This window comes from Hetaerina americana, unplaced genomic scaffold (genome assembly GCF_022747635.1).
Source record: "Hetaerina americana unplaced genomic scaffold, ioHetAmer1.1.p SCAF_9, whole genome shotgun sequence".
NCBI lineage: Eukaryota > Metazoa > Arthropoda > Insecta > Odonata > Calopterygidae > Hetaerina > Hetaerina americana.
In genome coordinates, this window is record NW_027287538.1 from 49752468 (window position 1) to 49774093 (window position 21626).

Sequence of the window (21626 nt, forward strand, 5' to 3'; positions counted from 1 at the left end):
CTAGGAAAAATATATTATACAGAAATGAGTATAAGACACGTGGATAATATTTATAAATAACCACAGAAGTTCACCAGAAGGTTGTTTCGTTTATACGATCAGTAGCTCAGCGTTCGACCCAATGGGCTACCACGACCTTCGTATCATTTATGAAACATTAATAAATCACCATTTTTTCCATTTTACCCTTAACAATATTTTATGACATTCGAAAAAAATTGAAGCACTTGATAAAAGAAGAAAAAAGGTTAACGTAGCTGATTTTTTTACGGTTGAGAATTTAAAAAACCCACTGTTTATTGCATTTAAACAGCGAAGGTATAATTAGCCAAGTAAGCTGGGTGAGAATTACTTGAGAATTCACGTGCTCTTGCAGAAAATTCCCTTTGCTAGAATAAGTGATTTAACAAATTTTGTCGAGCAAGTAGAAGTTAGTTTAGGATAATCTCCGACCAGTTGTATTTATTGCATTATAAGCTTTAGTACCACTTTCAAAATTTCCTTGGTCGTCCATTACATGAGTAAAGTACTCAATTACTTGTATTTCCTCTGAAATAAAATTAAAAGAACGAATAAAATAATCTAGAATAACCTCTAATTAAAAAGCTCGCTTCATGGTTATCTGGATTTTTTTAGCCCTGGAGTTGACCTTATACCTGCAGTTAGTCTTATTCATTTCATGTATAAGATTTGTATAAAGCATATCGGTAATACTTTTTTCCTGACGCGTGCGTGAAATGCTGAATTCAGACAATCAGTAAGTGTGCGCATGGATTCAGATCGTATTGGCAATTATAAGATGACAGTGCATACCATTTTTACTGAAAATTTGGGAATTCGAAAGATCAGTGCTAAACTCGTCCCGAAGGTCTTGATGGACGACCAAGAGCAGAGAGTCAAGTGTCTGCTTGCGAAGACCTTCTGCAACAACGTTGTGATGGCACCCAAACCCCCTTAGAGTTCCGACTTGGCACCAGCAGACTATTTCTTATTCTCAATAGTAAAATCCTCTCTCAAAGGACACACCACCATGGGACCCTAGGTGCGGTCAAACAAGCTTGCACGCGTACCCTTAAGGAACTTCCGGAATCCACCTGCCAGGGAGTCTTCGATCCGTGTAAAAGCCGTTGGCCAAAGTATGTCGACGCTCAAGGGATGTATTTTGAAGATGTTTGAGTAATTGTAGCAATAACAGATTCAAACGAGATGTGGTGGGAGTTCGTCATTACAAGAGAAACAAAATTTGAACATTTCCACCGATAAATCTGTGGAAAAGTGCAAATTTTGTTTTTCTCATAATTGTAGCAAAATTTGAAATAAATATTTTTTCCAATAGTTTTAAACAAACCATGCATTTAATATCAGTTCATCAGATTCAATTTACACAAGAGAGGAACATTTTAAAGGGTCCACATTTAATAAAAACCTTATGGTAAATCATGAAATTTCGCAGAAATTTTCTAATACTCAATGAATTTCTAATGTAGAATAATGCACATGCATGATCAGTGCTAATGCTACTGCTTCTTCCGCCGTCTCTTATACTCATTTTAATTATTTCTACAACACTGACCGATCGTTGGATATAGCTCTAGAACTAAGAAAGACTCTTGAAACCATCTTAGATAAAAATTTGCCAATATACCATTTAGAAGTATGCGGAGCTTCCGGATTTCCGTACGTGTGGAGTGCATAGACTCAACGCTCAGTCGCGATGAGCTTCATCCTGAGCAAAGGAAATCAGTGAGCGCATGAGCTCCATCGGACACACAATCGAGGAAGCAACAGCGAGAGGTTTAGCCACACCCTCAATGGTCAATTCCCATGCTAACTCCATCAAACCGCTCTCGTGTGCGATCCAAAGATGCATAAATTAATTTTGTTCCGTTATTTTAAGGACATTATTACCAGTTGTCAGGTTCGGGCTTAATTCCATTAAACTCTTATTAAAATTACAGGGAATATTTCAATCATTTTGGGTAACTCAACTCTTTTTTTACTATTAGTCTTGTCTCCTTTTTGACTTTTTTTCCCTCTTCATCAATGTAAACAACTTAGACAAAAATTTCTCACATACACACCGGGCCGTTTTAATAAACACCGCATAGTAAAGTAAAGAAGACTATCTGTCTATCTACCATTTTATTAAACTGCCTTTCATAATCGTCCTTTCTAATAAATATGTTCAAACATAATTTGTATTAGAAAAGTTTATCGTGCAGATTCCATAACGTTATTAAACAACTGCACATGAATTTGTATCAAATGTATGTTTTTGTTCATCTATTGCCTCTTCCTTGAGGAATGCATGCTAGTGCAAAGCATGAGAAACTCATCCAAAACACGACTAATTCATCTAAGTGTACATAAATATCCCACGATCAATCACAAAGGTGTGTGGCAGGGGGTGGAAGCACCAAGTGGGACGGGCTAGGGTAGGGAGAGGAAGGGTATTTAAACGGTTAGGAAAAGGGGACAAAAATATCCACTCAAAATCCCTGAAAAGACGTGCATGGTGGAGAAAACACATTTATGCGTTAAGGGAAAGCGCAATGGTAAAAAAGTGTTAATTTTACCCATAACATAAATTCTTGGGTATATTAAAAAGGAGAGAATAAAAATCCACTCTTGCAATTGACTACCACCATACCCAGGACAAGTCATGGAGAACTGGAAAGCAAGAATTTTAACCAGAATATGACGTGGGAATAAAAAAGGGTGTTTTCGACAACAGAGCGTGACGCTATATATCCCGACCGTTAGATTTTTTAATGGGAGCTAAATTTATGCGTTTGAATGGCCTCATTAAAGTACGTTATGAGAGGAAGATGGGGTAGAACCGAAGATAATATTTTCGTCAGTACCAGGAATGTATCGGAGGAAAGCTCATAATCGGCTTTGTGGGGTACACATTGTGCCTCGTGATTGGGATTAGGTTTGCTTGCTTTAATACATATACCCTGGCCTGGGGAAAGAATGGATGATGATTTTACCAGACGATCGTTACGTTGGCTTGCTTCATCGTACAAAATGTAAAATCACCAGAAGTTGAGAATATCAGATAACGAAAATAGATTTCGTACGTTCGGAGATTGCCAAGACAACATCGTGCATGTAAAAGCTTGCCGAATAATTCAAATCTTTTGTGTACCTGCGTGTATTCGAGAACGATATGGAGTTTTGTCCTTTTTGCTCTAGTGACCTGTAAACCCGTTTTCATCCGTCGAATCAAATCCCAAACCGAATTTATGTACGCACTTTTTACATTGTGTAGCCGAAAGTATGCAGCCGATTCCTGCCAAGTTTCACTCTAATATTGCCCATTTTTTTTAAATCTGTCTGTTGAATGTGGTGGTCCAGTGGGTAGAGCGTTGGACTCCTGAGCAGAGGGTCTGGATTCGATTCTCAGGAACGCCTCTGTGCACCCTCTACTTTACCCAAGTGGTGTGATTTTTCGGGAATAAGATATTCCTGGAGAACCCGCACGTGGCGTAGAGAAGGGAATTGACAACGTTATTACACTGAAATGTGGATATCACAAACCAACTATACCATCACCTACCAAGCCAACTTATCACGATTGATTAGTGCGGGTTTTTGGTTATCCATTATGTAGGTACAGTTCTTCTACAGTAGTACGTAAGTACAGTTAAATTATAATCGTTTGTGATAATTTTGGTATAAATTTCTAAATTGTGAGTAAATGAAATGCAAACGGGAACGGGAACGAATGTGTGTAACTCGTTGTAATGGGCATGATCCAGATAGATTTTATCAAAGACGAATCCACCTTCTTGTGCTCGTATTGAATCTGCGACGGTATCCCAAACTCAGTGTATTTTTTCTTGTACCTGAACCGCAATTGAATTCAATTTCGAGCCTTTAAAATGATCCACTCTTTAATCCGGAAGTAAATTTTATTATTCACATTTGATCGTATAAGATTTAATTGGAATAATATTTTTCCAATAATAATTAATGTTTATGCATTGTTTTTACTATTCTAAGTGATTAATGTGTTTATTTTTTTGTGAACGCATTCATTTAATGGATTGGAGTGTTTTACAGAAATATACGCTTTGGTTAAGCATTGCTTAAATTGGCGTCCTTCGTCCAATATCGGCTCATTGGCAGATAACTGGGACGAGTGTAAATTTTCGTTGCTCTCATGAATGGTATAAACAATAAAAACCCTTGAGAATAATCAACAGGCACATCAAGAACATTTGTTTCAAAAAGTGAGGTAAATTGATTTTTTTGTTGCTTTATGCATTGAATATGTTTGACGCAACTTCCTACTGTTGTGAGCGAAATAAAATTTCAATGCCAATTAAATTTATATTTTTAATTTTATTAGTTGTAGTGTATTCCGATTTCTTATTCGTCAAGGAAGTACGCAAGTGCTTTCAGCATTAACTGCCAGAATAATTTATAGTCCTCAAAGTTTATCCGCCGCTGTGTGAGGGCATTTATTGTGTTTTAATATTTTATGCATGGAATTATTACGCTGCACTTAATGCATTTTCTCTGCTAGATGCACACAAAGTCTCCCATAGAATAATACACAATTGGAAATTTTTTATTTGGGGCAATGAGGAATACTTCCTTTCCTAGCGGTAGGAGGTAAGTTTACAATTCACAAGTAGTTGGCCATTTTATTTTTTTTCCTAATTTGGTGGGGATTTGGAGCACTAATTCATTCTCAGAATCGTCGTTGAGAGCTTTTACACCTAATACTTTTTCTTTTACCCTATTTTTTTAGGAAAAAAACTTGGGCTACGCCAAAGGTTTAGCAGTAGAAAATTAGTAACCATGGAAGAGAACTCAAATCAACCAAAAGATTAACTTCCTCCTATTTCCTCCTTGGGCCTAAGAATATAACACTGAGAGAACTTTAAGTCCATAAATGGAAATGATCCATTTTATTGCACACTTGTGTTTTTCACTCACCCGGACTAATTATGGCACTCAAATGACGGAAACTAAAGTAGTCATGATTCAATTGAAGTTCAGAGATAATAGGTAGAAATTTTAAAGTGTCTCATCTAAAAGTATCCCTCGCACTATAACCTGCAAATGACATTTCAGCACGGTGAAGTACCAATCACGATTGGCACAAAAGAAATTTTTCCGTGTTCGTGCTAATTTATGTTGGAACTTAATTTAATTTTTTGAAAGCACAGCATATCGGGCGCTTATGCTAACATTCGCGCATCAATTCGAATATTTTCACTGGATCAGAAAAGACTTGAATGGAATTTTGAAATATTTAGTAATCGTATCTTAGGTGTGATTTTTCTAGTAACTCATTTAATTTTTCTGCATTAAGATAAAACGTCCCGACTAGCGTTTTTGCAATGCGTAATGTGTGGCCTGTTAAATTCAAACCTAATTACTCTTTTACGTCTTACTTTACAGTGTCTCGTCGAAGTCCAGGAAACTTCAGTACCTACTTGGATGAATAAGGATCCTGAAATTATTGGTAAGTCATTTTTATATTTCATTTGAGAAAATTCTACGTGAGTGCGATTATTTTATTTATTTTTTATTTATTTACCAACTTGATTGGGGCGAGTCAGACTTCATAGTCCCTTCTTCCACCTAACCCGCGTACTTATTGCATTAAACGCAATTACGAACACCAAAGCACCAGGTTGAGGAAAGCTCACTAGGTGGGAATCGAACGAGCGACCTATGGGTTGGCAGGCGAGGACGTCACCCCACGGTCACCGGACCAGGTAGTACCGGACCATTCAATTGAAGTTACTCTGTAACTTTTTCATCTTTTTTTCCATAGCTTCGTCAATGTTTTATTCATAACTTAGCTCTAGTTATTCCGACCATTTCCTTGTCATTTCTCAATGGCAAAAAAATTCAATTCATCGCTGCCAATGAAAAATCAAACACTTCATCAATTTCGCACTCAATTTATCATTATTGTTTTGCATTTTTGAGGTATCTAATCTAAATTCTCCTGTACGAATACGAGAGCAGCTTAATCATTTAGTACGTGATAGTATAATCACACGAAGGTCACTAGGGCAGAGGGCATTGCGACAATATCGTTTTTCGTATTAAACGCCAAATCATCGACACAGAATGGAATTTCGCTCCTGGATTAGAGTCGCTGGGGACAGGACAGATTAACCTTATCAATTCATTTGCCGCTCCAAATGTTCCCAAATACTGTGCGCCCCGCGACGAATCTAAACCATTAGGTCACGCCGAGGACGAGGGCGTCTTTCCCTTGCCATTCAGGAGTTCGAGGGAATAATTGAAAGGTGACGTTTATATGATAATAATGAGACGAGGACATCACCGCTACCGCCCACCCTCTTTTAAAATTCAGCCACGCCGACTTCCCCCCCCCCCCCCACCTCAGCACCACCGTGGAATGGGAGTGAGGGGGGCGCGAGCGATGGAGCAAGTGAGCGGTGGGAAGGGGGGGAGTGGGAGACGAGAGGATGGAGGGGAAGAATGATAAATGAATTGTCTAGCGACGTGCGGCGAAGGGACCTTCTCATTTGCATACTCTCAAATCGCCATTCAGTCCCAATTGATAATTCCTCAACTCCGCCCCTCCCTTCCTCGTCCTCTCTCGTCCCCATTTCCCCCCCCCCCCACTCCCTCCGTCATTCAAATCCATATTCAGTATCTTTTCTCTCCTTCGCCTCCTCCCTTCGCCGTCCCTTGCGCTAACACTTTCACGGGGGAAGGTAGCAGCGACTCGACGGCATGCGATACGTTATCCATCCGTCAGGTACGTGACGGACATTAATTATGGTCGAGAAAATTTTGCTTTGTCAAGTAACAAGGGGTATTGAGTGAGATAAACTGTGGATTAATAATCTGTAGTTTTTATAAAAATTCGATTCAATCAATTTTGTTTCTAGGCTATCTTTTATTTTGAGGGCGAAATGAGTTAGCGGTCGGGAAAATATAAAATTTGTAATTTTTACACTTAAGGAATGAGACATTAAATGGAGATTTTATGGAGGATGGAGGGTTGGTGATTTTTTTTGGCCGATTGTGGGAGCGGCTAGTAAATTATAGTTTCATTTGGTTGCTTCTCTTTTTCTTATAGTTTGATCCTTTTTTTTTTAAAGTGATTTAGTTTTTATCTCTTCCCATCGTTAAAATGCGAATTATATTTTTCATGCTGTAAATCCTCCTACTTTTAAATTGTACCAATTGGAATTCGGCGGGGGAAAATTTTTTTACTCTGTCTTCACAGCCAATCCGACAAATTCAACCCTATATTTTAAATAATATTCCGATGAGGCAGAAACCTAAATGAATTTATGGTGAGTAGGATAACTGGTGAACATTTCTTTCATCGAAAACGGTTACTGAATCGGTTCGTATATAAACTATGAAGTCAGAAATAAATGATTAATTTTTGAGCTATTAAAATTAATGTTGCCTGCATAGTGGTATTTTGGACGGCATGTATTTTCCGATTGATCTTCACCCATTTTCAGTCACTCGATGCCTTATTTCATGTTTCTCAAGCATCATAAGCTGGAGAGGAGGCCAGTAATACGAGTGAATCCTTGTATTTGACGTTCCAGCTCGGCATAATGATTTCAAGGCCTTTAATTCTTGAGTCTCTCCTCTCCCCGCTCCACCTCTCGCGAAGACGTCCATAATGCTAAAATTTTACAACGCTGCGCTTAACTGTGCAGTCCTTATAGGGTGACGCATAGGCATCCGGGTGGAAGAAATGAGTTTCTTTTTTGTCCTAATTAAGAATCGGTTCGAGAAAAGTTGGGGAAAAATTCATTGTTTGGAAGGAGGGGCTAATTAGTTTCAAACTTTCCCACGAGCGAAGGCGATCCATTCGATTATGAGGCCCTCACTCCCTAAACCAATCACCCTCTCCTCCTCCTCTCTTTCTCGCACCCTCCCCACACTGACCCCTCACCCCCCCCCCCCCACAGAGCATCGTCCCTCTCTTCTGTTGCTTCATCCCATCTGGTCTCTTCCCCATCAGAACACCTCTCCCCCCTTTTGCCCTTCGTGCAACACCAATTCCCCTACACCTCGATCCCGAATTCCCAGGAGTTTTAACACCCAAGGACTCATCCTAGCTGCTGCATCCCTTCCCACAATCCCGGGGGCCCTTCCTCCAAACAGCCCGTTAATCGAGAACAGCCCCTCAATCTCAAGAGTGCTTAAACGCCGATTTGAGTCCGTTCACGTAAGAGCAAGCAAGTGATCATATACACACGTTCATTCATTCGGTTTTCCTCTTGTGTTCAGCCATCGAAAGGCTTGAGAACGCCCTGTAACCTCTCTGACTGCCCGTATGCCTATGGTCTCATTATTGCATACTAGCGAAGCGGAACTTGCCCGCGCGTTTCGCTTAAACGGTTAGTAATCATCGTTTTCGGGTATGTGAATTGATGGCCTCGTTTTTCTCAAGTTTTCTAGGTTTCGTTGGATCAGTGTTGAAGTTTAGCCCCGAAGTCTAGATCTTGCTTTTTTATATCTCTTGGTCATAACTGACCAATTAGTGTCTCTTCACTTATCAATGCAAAGATTTAAAAAATACAATCTATTTTGATGATGAGAATGGTTATTTAAAAATTTTGGCAGGCTTAAGACAGGCAAGCATCAATGTTATTGAGATTTTTTAACCTGAGTGGTGACCTGAAGTGCTGTAAATTCAAGTGTTGAACGTCGCGGTACTCCAGATTTCAAAAATGGATTACATGGTTTATTATCGCAAACTGTAGCCCTTTTTAAAGAATAAATGAATATTTTAGTTGGAGAAATTAATGGATCGGTGAAAATAATGGGAGTTGTCGACAGACTGTTATCGACAGACTGGCTGGAATCAGTTTTTAAAAATTAATATATACTTCAGACACCATAATACTTAAAGTACTGTAAATTGAAAGGGTCTATTTAAAATTTTGTCTCCTCGATGAAAAGATTGATGGCAAAATCCATTGATTTCTGTGGAAAACTCTATTGTTTCATGAGCTTGCAAAACCAATTTAAAATTGATTCCTTTTAAAAAATGTAATCCTATATATATTTTTAATTAATGCATAAATGCATGCATTATCAATTGGCAACGATTTTTTAAAAGTTGATGTGCATTTTAGCACGTTATATTGAACAGTTACGTATGAATGGGTGTTTTGTTTTATTAAGTGTCTCCGTAAATGAATGTTGTGCCTAAAGGGAAGTTTATTATAAATTGCCCACCTTATATACTAAAAACACGATTTATCACAATGAGGAGGTCACCCCCCATTGGCAATGAGACTTCGCTCGTGTATGCGATTCTCTCTCGAGTGCAGACCACCCAGGCGAACGAAGAGAAGGGAGGATTTAGCGAGGGACTTCGACCTAATTGGCGACAAAGCGTCCGACGGAAAAGTGTAAGGGATATGAGCAACAATGATGCTCTATATCCTTTATCCAGTTTCACGACAGAAATCAATCAGCAGAAGAAACGAAATTGATGGAGACACGTTTCTGTATACTATATATCTTTATGAATGAACAGAGAAAGTCGCATAACCTTTGAAAGTCCTGGGGCAGGGGAGATTTTTAGCACGGATATTGTGAATGCACGAATAAAACAATTATATGATTGCAAATCATTTGACTTAGGCTCTGGCACAAGGGGATTAATTTTAGCCCTGCATTATATTGGTAGGTGAGACCACTGCAAAAGGTCGAAGAATCATTTTTTCTTTGCACATTCACATAACACACGACAGTAGGGAAAAAGTACGACATTTTGAACCTGTCGAATGCCGTTAATAAGCACCTACTCTTTAATATGCGAGTTGAAGGGTTGTTTAAACGAGAGTTGAGATCCTCTAACCCTCATGCATTTCTTGGCAAAGATAGTGGAAAAAATGACGTGAAATAATTCATAACTACTGAAAATTAACTTTGTAGCCAAGGTCACATTTGCATTTAAATGATAACGGCTGGTCATCTAATACGTACCCCCTGCCGTACTCCATCGCGACGGCTTGCCGAATGTACATGGTATTTACGGTAGACGCAAGTAGATATATTACTCCTCCCGTTCCCACTTCGTCACGGCTGGTCCTGTTGGAATTGGACAAACCTCGCACCCGCTATTTTTTCCATTCCTTAAAAAACACCCCTCCCTTCACACATGACCTTTCGTCCGCCCGCTCTGTTGGGGGTGGCAGCGGTGAGGAGGAGATATGACCAACCCCTTCCCGCACCCAGACCCACTGCACCCCCTCCCTCGGCATCCCTTTCCACCGGGTGCCGCCGCACCATTCTCCAACCCCTCCCCAGGTTCTAATCCCCACGAGAGCGGCGTGGGATCTCTGGGGAGGGAAGAGAGAGGATAGGGGGGTTTCCCCCCTCTTTCTTCTCCCTCCGACCTCAGCCGCCCCATTATCAAGACTTTGCCCACACTCGGTTGACCCAGAGGTCAAAGGAATCCCTTCCCATAAGGCGACCGGGCGATGTTGTGTGTGGGGTGGGAGGGGTTGGAGAGGTGAGGGAGGGGAGGTCATGGCGGGAAGAAAGGAGCGAGGGAGTGGGTGGTAGCCGAATGGGACGGAGGGGGAGTGTAGGGATTGGGGGGAGGGGTCCATTGTGCGAGCATAGGGTTGGAAGAAGGGCGGAGAGGACGGGGAAGGGTGAGTGGGAAGAGGAGGAGGAGGAAGACAGGTCAGTCGATATAATCCACTTATCGCCCTGGACTGATGCTCTGAGCCGGGTGTAGCCGTGGGTGATGGGCGAGGTGGTTTCTGGACGTAGAGGGGGTCGGATTGGGGTTGGGCGGAGGGGGGGGAGACGTTTTGCCGGGTCGGGGGGGTGGAGAGATGGGCGGGGGTGGTGGATGCGAGGCGATGAGAGAGAGAGAGAGGAGGCCCGACACATAACCGACGCCATATGCTGATCCCTACGCCTCAGCCGTCGACCGTCCATGCGTGAGGGCCCGGCGACCCAATCGGATCGGTGGAAGCGGAATTCATTTAGGCAATATTGCGGCCTCGGGGGGGTCGCGTGGGGGACGGGGCGCGCGCGCCCATGTGTGTGTAGGTGGGGGAAGGGGAGGCTTGGACACCATGCGGAGGGAAAGGAAAGGAAGAATTCGGTGTCGCTTGCGTGTGTATCGTGTGCGTGGTTGGGACGGGGGGCGGGGAAGAAGAATAGGGAGGCCGGAGTTGATGAAATCCCGGACTTTTTGAGTGCTATTCGCTCCATGCGTTGAGTTGAAAAATTTTTAGTTTGGAGCGAATTGTGAATTCATTCTATGCGTTACCTTTTTCATCAAAACGCATTTAAATTATTGTCATAAAAAAGTCAGTGAGAAATGAACGTCTTTAGACCTTATACATCTACATAACACTTAGCAAACCACCGAAAAGGTGTGTAATGCAGGGGGTGTCCATACACCGGGCGTGAGTGGAACGTGAAGAATAATATTCAGGTACCTAACGGGAATGACAGGAATTCGCAAAACAAAAAATATTACGTGATAAAATTCATTAAAGTGTATTACAAATGTTCTGTTTTTGGGAAGGGGACCATACCAATTATTTAAGTTATATAAATATAACTGAATTAGAGCCCCTGATAAACTTTAAGTGCATTAAAAGAAAAGTGCGTCAGGCCGAACTCGAAGTAAAATTGTCGGTCGAAAGAGCGATTCTCATTATTTTTGGTTGGTTAGCACCTATCCGAGGCAAAAATAGAAAATAATGAGAAAACTTGTCCTTCAACAATTGATATAGCTCCCTTTTGTGGAAAAATGCATTAGCTATTCCTCAGATACTAGTACTCTTCATTGGCTCATTTTTTTCTCTTGGGAATAGATGGTATGACTTTTCAAAAGGGAGAAAATATAATTTAGTTCAATTAACGCAGGGATTAAGTTAAAATTACATTCCGAATCAGTTCAGCTGAAGTTGATTTTACCATTATTTTCTTACTTTCGACTTGGTTAGATATGTGTTACGTTAAACTGTAACCGTGTGAGCTTACTTTTCCCGGAGGAACGGGGTGGATCGCGGAGCGGGTGAGCAGTGGGACGAACCAATCAATGAATGCGGGGATCGAGAGGGGTTGCATCCGCAAGGGACGTGGTTGTTTCGACTGAGTTCGTAAGATTGCGACACGTGGGCGGACTTTTTCGTGGTTCTCCCTCCCCCACACATCCTCTCTTTTTTTCCTCCTCCCCCATCATCCCCCCACTTCATCAATGGCCTAGGAGGAGGGAGGGGGGTTGGGGATGATGGGATTGGGGGAATTTCTGGTTTGCTGAGGCAGGGGATGAGAGAGGGTGGGCGCTTGTGTGTGAGAGAGAGCGACCAAATCCCCAACCCCCTTTGATAAAGGAATTGAGCCGAGGGGGGGAGAGCTGTCCCGCGGGGGTGGAAATCGTGGCTGGGCTTAGATAAACTCCCACCCTCCCACATCCCCCCTCTCTCTCATTTGATATACAAATGTGAAATCCGATTTTTCCACATCATTGCGCTTAATGAGTGGGAAACAGTTTTCATTTCGGCGCATGCCGAAGAACGATCCTTCATTAATCCCCTATTCACGTTGTTTATTATTAGTCCTATTGAATTATGTATTTCCCGAAGGGGGAGGATATGATTTTCTCCGAGGACGCCCGAATTGCGACTTCTCCGACGCAGATGAGTCAAATGAATGTGGCACACGTCGTTCTAAGGATGGGGTGATTGTGCAACGTCATGGCGGTGTTCCGATACGGTGTGGGTAAGGCTAAAGTTCTTTCTGCGAGAGTGCATCCATATATCAATGATTTTTTTCAAAGTCGCGGAAATGTATACATACTCAAAATACTTCTGCTTCCTCGAGGTGGTAGTTAGCCCGATGTCTTAGATGCTATATTCAAATTCGGTTATAATAGGAAAGGGCCCAAAGGCGTAAACATAATCTTATGAAATAGATATGGGAAAAGGGGTGAAGAGATACAAAGGCTAGTGTGGAGGATATAAGAGTATGGTTTCTAAGCAGAAAAAAGTTAATTTTGATCGGGATTAAACCACCTTCGACTTGCCATCAATAAGAAATCTCAGCCACGAACCAGCAGGTTTTTCCAGTGCGTCAAAAATGACTCCGAATGTGTTCGCGGCGGCCAAGGAATCATGGCGTTGACAATTAAAACTTCTTGTGCGTCTACAGGGATATTATGATAGGAAGTGATAGGAGTTTCAAATTTTTGGTGCAAGGACTACGCAAAAATTTGGCGTTAGGTTCAACTTCACCGAATTAAAAGGGTATGGAAACATGCATGATTCATAATTGGCAGAGCAAATGGAGACTAGGGTACCATTTTATTTCTCATTATCTAGCAAAGAGAAAACTTCGCGTAAGAAATTATGAAGATGACTAACCAGTAGAAGTAGATAATATCGTTGATTCGTTAGAAATTTATCATGGTCAAAATACTACGTTTTTAAGTGCAGGCCATGCATTTTTCAATGATATCAATTGGTAATATAATAACCCTATTGCATTGGTTTTGTGAATTCCGTTTTGTTTTCAGTTTTGTATGACGAAAAAGATTGAGTCAGCCTAAGAATAAGTGCCAATTCTATCGATCTTAAGAACGGTTGTTTTAATTAAACGAAGAAATCATCCTAAGACGCCTGACTGCCGAAATACAGAAGAAGACACTGCAGTATGTTCCGCACCCTTTAAATTTGAGCCACGACTCCGTAACTCCGCATGAAAAAAGAAAGACACGCTTTTGTGTTTAAATACCTCATCGAAATACTCTCCATTGCAGTTTTCTCACAATTCGACTCTTATTCTTCACTCTACCGCTCACCCCCTCCCGGTCACACGGTTAAGAAAAACTGCCCTCTGCATCCCCTTGCATTGTGCTCGGGAGGTGGGAAGGTTGGGGCGTCGATCAGAATGCTAGGTAAGCAGGTTGCACGCGCGGCACGGATGAGAGGGGAGTTCATTAAACAACTCACCCGGCGGAAGAGTTCCGGTCGAAGGCGACGGAAAGGAGACAGATGCATGACTTTGTCTTCGGCGATCCCTAAGACGTGAGAAACCCAGTAAGGTTAGGGCCACTTATACTGGCTGCCTGCTCACAAAACGCGCCCCCTTTGGCTGTAGGGATGCGTGACTGAATCTAAATTATCGATATATCTGTATCGATATATTGGAAGGATCTCAATCTGATATGTTTAAATCGTAACATAATGTTTAAATATTATCGATATAATTCCCTATCGAATCAAGAACCATTGTGAAACAGACCGAAATTGTGTTTTCAACATTCCCTTGCATTCGTGCTTGCCAATAAGAATTGATTTTAATAACTAATTAAAAATTTATCACTATAGTACATTATTATAATATTATATTGCGGTGTACAACATAATTAGCCTTAATAAAATGTATTTAGACTGCGTGGTGACACAAGTAGGGCACGAGAAGGCATAAAATGCCTCGACTCGTCATAATGCCTTAATAAAGTTCTTTAGGATTTACAAATATGTTTTGTAACTAGGTGAATGTTTTTTCTGCTCTTCTCTCATCCTCTGCACATCAATTAAATCATCAACTGTGTAGCTCAAAGATCCACAAGGTGTTAACGACCATTCATCTGCATCTACACAAAACCCCGCAAGCCGCCGCAGAGGCGTGGGGCGGGAGGTGATAGATGACTATCCATCCGTAAAACAGACTAAAACCACATGGAAAACTGACAAATTCATGCAAATTCACACCCACAGAGACGTATTTGTGCATGAAAAACCCATTTTAACTTACGCACATGCAAATAAATATACTGGCAGCTAACATACTTATGCACATGCACCTACGAATGCATGCCTACGCAGCGTTTGATCTTTTCCTCACTTTTAAATCGAATGTATTTACTATTTCTATGATTACTTTGATTTCTCACTATAATGACTGCTGATTGTCCGAGGAAAGAAAGAATATACGTAGCAATCTGTACTTAAGTCCTTCATCTCCCTTATCTTATCTTTGTGGTCTAGCCTAAATAGTTTGGGGTAATAATAATTCCATTTGTGCTATTTTTTGACTTCAAATTCAAGCGCATGTACTTTCTAATCACATCATAATTTATATTAAATTATCGATGATCGGGATGAGGTCGATATGATAATCAACAATGATTATCAAATCAAAGTAATCGATACGGCATTACGTCGATACACATCGCAAATCTCTCCCTATTCAGGCGCAGTGTGTCGTGTTCTCAAGAGTCGAAGGGCGGACTGGATTACAAATTCTCGAGAAACAACGTTGACAGTATCATATAATCGCACTCACGCTACAGGAAATTTACTTACACCCGGAGGCAACACGTTTGCTCGAGTTCTATTCGTTATTGTCAATTCAGCATTTTTCCACTACCTGGGCATGGTGGAACCTTTTGTGATAGCAATAGACGTAAGGTATAAGGCGTGTGGATTGGCATAATTCGAGTGCCTCACTCCTCGGCTACCCTCAAGGCATAAAACACGTGCATATGCATACGAAATGAAAACGATTACTACATACATAGTATTCCTGCTCACACAATATTACTTCATACGTATTCGTATTTTGCACGTCAATGGTCACGGAGGTGGTGACTAGCAATAGCTTTTTAGACGAAAGGGTGGGGTCATCTATGGTGATGTAATTGATGTTGTCCTGACGGCCGAAGCTAGTCGTGCTATAAAAAGAAATATTTCTTTATACGTGCGTGTAGTTTCATGTTTTCAAGTACTTTTGACCGTTCGACCATTCTACCCAAACAAAATCGTGAATCAGCTCCATGGGGCAATATGAAGTTTAAAATAAACGAGTACTACTCTAATTTGGCTGAGAGAAAATTCGAGGGTAAAATCAATTATTATTAATTTGACACAATGGTATAGTCTTGGAATATTTTTTCATGCTTATGCCGGAATTTATTTCTGGCCAAAAGGTAATTTTGGCTTAGTAAGACCAGAAATTTACCTCAATCTTGCATTTCTTATTTTTTCATTAAAATATTTTTACTTCTATTTTCAAGGTTTTGGTTACTATAGAACGATAGTCGATGGTTATAGGTGTGTTTTTGATGTATCTAGGGATTTTGACTCGTTTTTAAGGTAAGGTTTATAACGGAGCACCCATCCTTAACAATTTTATTTGAATATTTTCCCATGATTGGTATAATGTACCTTAGTTTCCTTAATTTTACTCAAAATATATACTGTGGCTTTCATTAGGCTAAAATGGTCTCCCCATGTGATTTCCTATGACATAGTGACTTCCAAGTATTTTACTTGGTCCAAAAATTATGCACCTGCATGTGCAGATAAATCGGCCTGACTCTCATGGTGCTGAATATTTTGCTCCCCTAATCTTGAATCTTGCGTGGGAAAAATGATACTTTGATCCTATTCGTTTGGGTAGCATGTTTATTTAATTGTTAATTATTTTTCTGCATATCTATGTGGTGCAGCCTAATTAAAGCACTTGTAAAAGGAAACATGAATGAAATTTATCTAATAAGTTAAATTAATGTTTTCACTTTAAGTCTCCTTGTGCTCCCACATTATGTAGTACGTAATATGCGACTAATATTCAAGCATCGCTACACTTCTAAGCTCCACCAAAAATAACGCTAAATATTTTGAAAATCCTTAACTATAACAAACACTATTTCAATACGCATACTTTGTTCATCCATTCATTCCGTCCAACATTCCCATTCTTCACCTACCTCTGCAAACCTAACCTATACGCTCTCCTCGTGATACGTATCACAGTTTTCAACATACATTGCCATTCAAATATTCTTCAGCATCCACTTTTACTGCATGTAATGAATATCTCCTAAGATTCCACTCTCCTCCCCTTTCATTCCCAACTCTTCTTCATTTGTGTATCTTACCATCCATGCTCTAGTTATGGTAAAGTCTATTTAAACGCGATGCATTACCCGGAATCGGTGGTTGGGATCTCCGCAGAAATGATGCGATCCAAACCGATTTGAATTGCAGAGTTTTGAGATACAATGGATCCTCTATACATTGATCGCCCACATAACTGCAACCTCCTGGAATGAAGAATTAACTGCCGCAAGGAGTTGCCTGATAAATGGGAGTGGGATGCGTATTCACTAATGCTCCTAATGGGCTCAGCTCTTGTCCTTCACGTATAGTTTCCCGTGAGTGTACATCCCATAAAAGTTACACCGTATCTCCCTCCCTTCCATAGCTAGGAGGATCCTTTTGATTTGAAATTGTAGATTTAGAGTTGATTATTGTGTACATAATTGCAAGTCTAGGAGCTAATTAAACTAGGCGGAAATAGAAACAAAATATATCTCATGTCTTAACTGTGCCGGACTCGTGGGGAAGGGCATCAGAACCTCCATGTGTGTGTGAAGAGGGCGCATGTACTTACGTGCCCAAGCACGTACGCTGCGGCTGCCGGGAGTGACTGGGGGGATGCCTGGGATTGGGGGAGGTTGGTTGGATGGGGGAGGAGAAGTAGCGGGACGGAGTGAGGGGGATGATGGCGGATAATGACCGGAGGCCATCCGGACGGCGAGTCCCACGGCGGCGGTGGTCGAGGGCGGAGGAGCTGAGGAGGAGTTGGATGGACGCGGGTTGGAGAGGTCGTGGGGGAAAGGGAGTAGGAGAAGAAGAGGTGGAGGGGGGTGGGCGAGATGAGCTGAGTTGGTTGCGGGGGGGGGGGGTCGGTAGGAGTTGAGTGTGAGGGACGAGATCCCTTCAGGAATCGAATTATGTTCCGCTGAAGGCGTATTGAGTAGTCGGTCGGCAGCGCGGGAGGATTGTGATGGGAGGGGGGTGGGGAAAGGTCGGTGGATGGAGAGTGTGTTGGTGGATCTCTCGGTGGAGAGGCGTGAAAGGAAGGGATGGGGTTAGGACGAGGTGAAATTAGGAGCCGCAGAAGGTGTAGCGTGGGATGGGTGAAGAGTTCTGTGGCGGTGGGGAGGTGGAAGGAGAAAAGGGGGTGGAAGGAAATGGCGGACGTGGCGGGGGTTTGGGAGTGGGGGGGTGTGTGTTGGGGAGACGGAGGTTCGGGGAAGGTTTTGGTGGAACAGGACTGGAGAGGAGAGATGGAAGATTAATTGTATATCCATGACGCGTCGCTCTCACCTTAGGGATTCCGGGCACATACGGAGAGGATGGATAGAAGTAGGGCTTCCCACCGACTCTCACCCCCTGCCTCTACTCCCGTCGCCCTCCCCCCCTACACTATCTACCCTTCGCTCCTCCGCCCCTACGTGCTCAACCCCCTCCCCCACTCCACTCTCTCAGGTAGCACCAGGAGGAGAGTTGGAGTGAAAACGACTTTTCTGACCCCCTCTCCTTCGAATTCCCGTCCCCTCGCCGGCCTCGCAAGATCCACGGAACCCCCCGCCGCCTTCCCCATCGTCACCTTTAGCTTCTCATGGCGTGGAAAATGATGGAGGCTATGTGTGTGTGAGAGTGAGAGAGGGAGTGAGAGACCCTTTCCCGTTTCCTCCTTCTCGCCTTCTCCCCCCCATGGCACTCCCCTTCCCAAAGGGTGGGGAAAGACAAGGTCTGACGGGGTGGAGAAAGAGAGGGAGAGATAGGTGCAGGGTACTTCGTGGTGCAGTTATTAGTGTTGGGAGTGTGAGAGTCGAACTTAATGGTGTGGAAAAATCGGCTCGTGAGAAATTAAGGGGCGGGGAGTCTCCCGCTTGGTGGACCCGCGATCGAGGAGGGGTTTGAGGGCCATTCGGTAGGGTCGGGATTCGACCATGGCGATTACTCCGTCCGCGAAGCTTGACGATTGAAGTGTTTTTTTAAGTCATTAGTTCTCATGCTTGATAGGCATGGCTCCGAAACGTGGTCTATGCGGGTGGAGGAGCGTAGGCTAGAGGATTGGGCTTGCAAGAACTGTGGATGTGGGAGAATGGAGGAAATGGGCCGGATAGGGAGAAAGGGGAATGATCTGTTGGTGGAGGGAGAGGGAAAGTGTTTGGTTAAGATGCAAAAAAGGCAGCTAATATGTCGGAGATATCGAGATGTACATCTATATTTATATTAGACAAATAGACTGCAACAGGAGTGAGTGGCGGATGGCAGGAAAAATAGTTTAGTTAATGATTCATTTTAATTAGAGCCAAACCTAAATAAATAACCCAAAAAATCTTATCAACACATGCACGAGGAAGATGGCAGATATTTAAAGTTTTGACGACACATTTTATAAAAATTACAGCCATTGAATTGTGATTGATTGTTTCTAATTATCTAATTGGCAGTCTTGGCTGTAACTTTCGTGCTTTCAGCGGGTTTGATATCAGGATTTTCTATTGTTTCCTGACACTTTATGTTCGTGAATAACGATTTTAACGAAATAGGAACCTTTTCTGTAAATCTATCTTTTTCAAATCTGAATTCAGAGAATTCAAAAGAATGGACGTGTAATCAAGCTTTGGGTCTTTCTAACTGGAGAAAATGCCTTTGCTGAAATTAATCGATGTAATTACCTTCAAATTTGCCTGATAAAGTCAAACGTCTTAAATAACAACCCCTATAGGATATCGAAAACTTGTTTTCAGCAATTAGATGATATATTATCAGTCAGTGGTTCAATGGATTATTTTATGATGTGCATTAGTTTATATTTAGATAGGATTTCAGATGGGGTAGGGTAAATGTTATTCTGAAAGCTGTGATAGAAGGAGAATATTTTAAATCTAGAAGCCATGTAGGAGGTCAGAAAGTTTGATCTGAACGTGAAGATAACGTATGAGTAACGAGAGTTCCGACGGTGAGGGAAGATTTTACAAATTCTCGGCGATATAGTGTTTTTCATGGCCCATCCAAAAGTGACCTCGGGAGGTTGACTCTTTGCCTTAAAATTAACATTAGGAGATCAAAAGTCCAAGGAAAATTATAACGCTCACTTTTGAGTGGGATAACGGTCAGATATATTGAGCGAAACTGCCCGCAGTCATCGGAAGGGATAAGTATGGGAGGATCTGGGACTGGTTGAACTCATGGGTGACAGAGGCGACTGTCTGGAGTTGAGTATGTGAGTCATTAGCACTTTATCTTCACCACTCGATTTGTAATCCAAAAAATGTCTGCAAAATCTCCTTTCCCAGGTGGGGAGAGGGGAAAGGAGGGGATTGATAAGAATCTTAAGTAGAGCGCTGTTATGACCGTTACCATTTCAATGGAATATATTTTTGGGCAATTATTTGATTTCATTTCTTATATTTTCAACAGCTTTGATGAAGCCGACCGCGTACTGTGGAATCACTCGGAATTAAATGGCTCAGCCATTCCTATGCATTCCTTGTAATATCTTTAACATATACATGCAGATAATACCCCGCAGTCTCCACAAGAGCGTGTGGTGGGGGTTGCTAGGTCACCAGCTATGAATGCATAATCATTTAATCCACATCTGCACAGATAATAGTTCGATCATGCAATCGAGCAAAGTTAGTCACCACGCAGGAAGCTACTTACATGCAAAAATAGTCAGTAACAGTCCAACATTCAAATCATGCGCAAGCAGTGTTGTAAAAATTAGTCTAAAGATCCATGCTTAATAACGAAGAAATATATACGCTACCAGTAATGATTATCCTCTTCACGCCAATGAAAAGGGGATCGAGATGTTGAGGTGGCTAACGTACTGGCTTCCCACCCTGAGGGCTCTGGTTCAAATTCCGGCGGTGTTGAATATTTTTCAGAGGTATCTCGATCCCTATTTGAGGTGCTTTGTGGAGGGCACTTTGAGCAGTACACATTTACGCAGTAAATTTAGCCTGAATTCCAACCGACGGTCAATTAGTGTCTTCCGCCCTAATTTTTTTAATATAATCTAACTATTTTTGGAATAACACCGACGAATGTGGAAAAAAGCACACTGGTTTTATTTCATGTCATTATTTGATAGGAAAATAAGAAATTGGACTCACAAACACACACAAACAAAAAAAAAAAAAAAAATATATATATATATATATATATATATATATATATATATATATATATATATATATATATATTATATATATATATATAATAAGATGTCGTGTGTGTTAAGATCATGTTATTTTTTTCCTCCCTCAGTCATATTCCAACTACTCTAATTGAGTGCTAAGACCATAATGAGAGGAAGCTTCCAACTACATTAGCAAATCACTTTTCAGAATTTTTTACGGTCCGTCCGAAGATCGAGGATACTCAGATCAGCAGTCAAATTTCAAGAAGGTATAAATGTAGGTATAAATGCGAGGGAGTTAGGTCCGGTGACCGAAGAGGATAAAAGTGCTTCGAAGTCCTGTGGCCAATGAAGAAATAATTCATAACCGCAATGGTGGAATCGGAACCGGAATGGTGGAAAAAGGAAAGCCTCCATATTCTAAGGCTTAGGCTTATACTTAGGCTTCCTGGAAATGCTTTGAACTCCCTCGACTTCCTGGAAATACTTGATGCCGCTGCTCCACCTGTATCGACTATCCTCTGAGATGAAAGCATGCCGCTTCTCTGAATTAAAATGTTACCCCAAGAAGAAGATATCACTTCTGATACGTTTCCCTAATCTCTCCCAGTGCGTAACCTTTTTACCTTTCCCTGGTTCCCAAGGCCAAGGTT

At 41.6% G+C, this 21626-nt stretch overlaps 1 protein-coding gene across 1 annotated transcript in view; it reads left to right on the top strand.

The window, feature by feature from the left end:
- The window catches only part of LOC139698921 (uncharacterized), a 386101-nt gene that overhangs the window by 26926 nt on the left and 337549 nt on the right, over positions 1 to 21626 (top strand). Inside the window, exon 2 of the transcript XR_011703026.1 lies at positions 5419 to 5482. The gene's annotated coding sequence lies outside the window, so the exon portion shown is untranslated. The remainder of the gene's footprint in view (positions 1 to 5418; positions 5483 to 21626) is intronic.